Here is a 4864-nt window from a genome sequence, read left to right on the forward strand (position 1 = left end):
CAATAGATCAGAGTTTGCCCTTCTAATGATTTTGGGTGTCTCCTTATAAGCTGAAGGCTCATGATCTTTATTTCAGATCAGTAACAAGGCATGTTTCTGTAATGTGTATGTGGTTTTGGTATAAACAGTCCCCAAACTCATGTATCAACCTGACAAAGTCTCGACTCAAGAGTTTGTTTCAAGAAGAAAAAAAAAAGCCATTTATGATAGAAAGAGTTACAAGCCTATAAATTGTGCTGAAGTGTGTTTATATTACATTAGAGATTAAATAAAGTAATCTAAGAGTAACCCAAACTATAAGTTGTAGCTGTAGTGGCCTTGATCGCGGGCACAAGCAAATATAGATTCCCAAGCAGATGGCCAGCACATCAGGACATTGTTTCCAGGGGGTGAAATTACCATTCTCATCTTGAGAAACTGAAGTTCAAAGAGATGCATGACTGCCTCCAGTCAGACTAAGCCCTCATTTCAGGAGCCAGGAATACCTGTGACCACTCTGACCCAACTCAGGTGACAACTTACAGCTGATCCATAGGACCTTGTTGACTTCAGCAAGTACCAGAAAGCCAACTCTTTGAAATCTGGCCCTAACATGAAATCTGGCCCTAAGCCTACCTTCCACCACATCATCAGACACCAAATACTTAGGACCCACCCAAGACTCCCATCTCATGAGACAACAAGTTCACCTGGGAGTTCCCATACTAGCTGTGAATTTTCATCAGATGTTTAGAGACGTCTGTGACACACCTCTGGCCCCTCCTGCACCTCATGAATACCAAGACCTCCCAAATCACAGTCCAACCACCAGTCAAATTTTCTAGAGAACCAGGGACGTCACTTGCTCAGTGATGTTGTCTGATGCTAAGGGTCAAGCAAAGCCAGAAAAAGAGGACAAAGGAATCAAAGTCATATGTTCAAGTAAATACACTAACAACAAGTCCAAGAAGAAGCTGCAGGAGGAAGTTTGTGGGGTTTATAAGCAAAATCCATGCTTTATAAAATAGCCATGGGTTAAGTAAATGTAGTTTCAAGGCAAACTGCTTTATGCCATATGTGCATGATTATAGACTATATGTCAAATGTATATCATTAAGACCTATAATCTATTAATATTAGATGATGGAACTATTTGTAATCCTCACTGAATCTATAATTAGACAGGAGCAAAAATGCACAGATGGTTTAGGCTGGTGGCTCAGAGACGTAGATAAATGTCATTGCCCAGACTCCTGACATATCTCACCTGGGCCACTTTAATTAGCTCCCAGTTCATCTCCTGGCCTCTTGCCTCTTCCTGATTCATCCTCTCCAGAGTTATGATGGCAATTTTTGCTGAAAATACTTCTGTGGCTCCTCAGTGTCCTTGGAATAAAGACCACAATTTTAATATGTCATTTACAACTCTTTGAAATCTGGCCCTAACATACATTTCTAAGCCTACCTTCCACCATGTCATCAGACGCCAAATATTTAGGATCCACCCAAGACTCCCTTGTTCATGAAGTCTTTGTACCATGGAGCACATCCCTACAGAAATCAGCCTTAAAGCAGAATTTTGTAAGGGCAGGTTGTATTTTTCCAAAGATGGCCATACCTGACGATGTATCCCACTCCATGTGCTCTTCTTACAATGTGACTGTTATTCATCCATTGAGATGTGGGTCTCTCTCCTCGAATCTGGGTGGAGGCTATGACCACCTTGATCAACGGAGTATGATGGAAGCAAAGCTGCGTGACTCCCAGGCTAGGTCGCAACAAGGACATAGCTTCTTTCTGGCTCTGTCTCCCTTGGGATGCTCATCCTTGGATCGCAGCCAACATACTGTGAGGAAGCCCAGGCCATGTGCAGATGCCATGTGTGGGGGTTCCAACCAGTAGTCCCAATTAGATCCCAGCTAAGAGCCAGCATCAACTGTCACACAAGAACAAGGCCTCAGATGATTCCAGCTCCTACCCTGCAAACAAACCTTCCAGCTGAGGCCCCAGTCCTTGTGGAGAAGAGATAAAACTGTGGTCCCTCTGTGGCCCACATTTCTGGCCCACTGAAACCGTAAGAGATAGTAAAGGATAATTGTCGCTTTAGGTCCCTAAGGTTTGGGGTAATGTGCTATGTGGCCATAGTTAATTAATACGATACTACTTACCTGCTTTTTTTTTTTTTTTTACTTACCTGGTTTTACTCACACCAGGTAACAGATCTTGGTTCTCAGTAGTGAGTGAGTATCCAGTGCAGAAATCTCTCTATAAAGGTATCATGAACGGCCTTTTAAATTATGGATTTTAGCTCAGAAATGGCAGATAAGTTCCTGAGAAAAGTTTACCAGGGGGAGGGGGTGGGCAGGTTTGGGAAAGAACGCCGAGACGGTGGTGACAGTGCCCTCCTGGAACTTTCGGACTCTAGCCTGGGTTCCAGAAGGCCTGCTTCAGCCTGGAAGTGCGGAACTCTCAGTGCAGCTCCTGGTCAGCAGAGGATTTGGTGTTACGGAGAAATTTTTGGTTGAATGTAAGAGTGCAGTGGAGAAGAAACTGGCAGAGTATAAATGTAACGCCAACACAGCAAGTGAACTAAAATTAGTTCCTTTTCCTGAAGATCTTGAGAATGACATTAGAACTTTCTTTTCTGAATATACCCATCAACTCTTTGGGGATGATGAAACTGCTTTTGGTTACAAGGGTCTGAAGATCCTGTTATACTATATTGCTGGTAACCTGTCAACAATGTTCTGTGTCGAATATGCATCGAAAGTTGATGAGAACTTTGTGTAGAGGCAGATGATATCGAGGGCAAAATTAGACAAATCATTCCACCTGGCTTTTGTACAAACACGAATGATTTTATTTCTTTGCTGGAAAAAGAAGTTGATTTCAAGCCATTTGGAACCTTACTCCATACATACTCTGTTGTAAGTCCAACAGGAGGAGAAAACTTTACCTTTCAAATATACAAGGCTGACATGACATGTAGAGGCTTTCGAGAATATCATGAAAGGCTTTAGACCTTTTTGATGTGTTTTATTGAAACTTCTAGCTTTATTGACATGGATGATGAAAGATGGCACTACTTTCTAGTATTTGAGAAGTATAATAAGGATGGAGCTACGCTCTTTGCGACCGTAGGCTACATGACAGTCTATAATTACTATGTGTACCCAGACAAAACCCGGCCACGTGTAAGTCAGATGCTGATACTGACTCCATTTCAAGGTCAAGGCCATGGTGCTCAACTTCTTGAAACAGTTCATAGATACTGCATTGCATCTCCTTCTGTTCTTGATATTACAGCGGAAGATCCATCCAAAAGCTATGTGAAATTACGAGACTTTGTGCTTGTGAAGCTTTGTCAAGATTTGCCTTGTTTTTCTTGGGAAAAGTTAATGCAAGGATTCAATGAAGATATGGCAATAGAGGCACAACAGAAGTTCAAAATAAATAAGGAACATGCTAGACGGGTTTACGAAATTCTTCGACTACTGGTAACTGACATGAGAGATGCTGAATAATACAAAAGCTATAGACTGGATATTAAAAACAGATTAATTAGCCTGTATAAGAAAAAGCAGAGAGATCTTGCTAAAATGAGAAAATGTCTCAGACCAGAAGAACTGACAAACCAGATGAACCAAATAGAAATAAGCATGCAACATGAACAGCTGGAAGAAAGCTTTCAGGAGCTTGTGGAAGATTACCGACGTGTTATTGAATGCCTATTGAATGCTCAAGAGTAAAGATTATACTGCTCTGTACAGGAAGTCTGCAAATTTCTGTACATTGTGTTGTGAAAAAAAATCTGACGATTAATTTTAAAATCTTTGTAACATTTTACATACATTAAAAGTTATCTATCTTTAGTTGAATATTTTCTTTTGGAGAGATTGTATATTTTAAAATACTGTTTAGAGTCTATGAGCATATATTACATTAAAAAAGATATAGCTTCTGAAAAAAAAATTATGGATTTTATAGGGGAAAAATAGGATATTTTAATCCTGACTAAGAAGTGAGGGGTGTGGACGTGTGTGTGCACGCGTGCTTAGTATCTTAAGCATAAATAAAAAGAACAGAACACAAATGCTAATCAGGGAAGGTCTGATCAAAACCATCAGTTCCTCTTGGCTGAGTCCTGGTAAGGAGGGTTCGTCACCGTGATCTTGAGGAGAAAGGCACACGAGGCTTTAGATCCCTGTATTTGCACTTGAGCAGCTCCGCTATTGTGTCCTATGTGATTCTGTTTGCAGGCTCTTTGTTGTGGCCTTGGTTGCTTCTTGTTTAAGGATCTTAGTCCCATGTCCATATCTGCAAAGATGATTGCTCAGCTGGGCTTCAAGTTCCAGAGCGGTGTCTGCCGCCTTGGGTGATGATTTACTTTGTTAGGAATCTATCTCATTCTTCATGTCTACATCATGTCATTGTGTGGACGTTCCAACGATTTTTGTCAGCTCTCTATTCCTAGGTTAATTTCCAATGCTTTTAGTCCACAAATGTAAGTGCTCTGTGGCTTTGCCGTGGTCTGCGGGCAGCCAGTGCTGAGTTGTACTCTTGCTGCCTTTCTTACTTTTCTTCCTGCTTCCCTGGCCCAGGTCTACTGGGCACACATGGATATCTGCACTGTGCTTCTTGCTAAGAGCCCGAATTATGGCTGGGGTAAAGGGTGACGGAAAAGGTCCTGGTCAAAACAGAAAATCTGAAGGTTAGTGACTCTTCATCTCATGGCGGATGTTAGCTGATGTATATAATCCCGAGCCCAGACACTCAGGAGATCAACTCTTGATTGTATTAAGGGTGGGGAATAAGAATACACATAATCTAAAAATAATGCCTGTTTTCTCAAACATATCTGAATTACACTAAAATGAGGACATAT

The 4864-nt window shown here is 41.3% G+C and overlaps 1 pseudogene; it reads left to right on the plus strand.

Annotated features, from left to right (window-relative positions):
- The first annotated feature begins 1517 nt into the window (after positions 1 to 1517).
- Positions 1518 to 3857, plus strand: LOC109449311 (histone acetyltransferase type B catalytic subunit pseudogene; annotated as a pseudogene).
- The last annotated feature ends 1007 nt before the right edge of the window (positions 3858 to 4864 follow it).

Source organism: Rhinolophus sinicus, chromosome 2 (genome assembly GCF_057876585.1).
Source record: "Rhinolophus sinicus isolate RSI-liver-muscle chromosome 2, RSI-T2T, whole genome shotgun sequence".
NCBI lineage: Eukaryota > Metazoa > Chordata > Mammalia > Chiroptera > Rhinolophidae > Rhinolophus > Rhinolophus sinicus.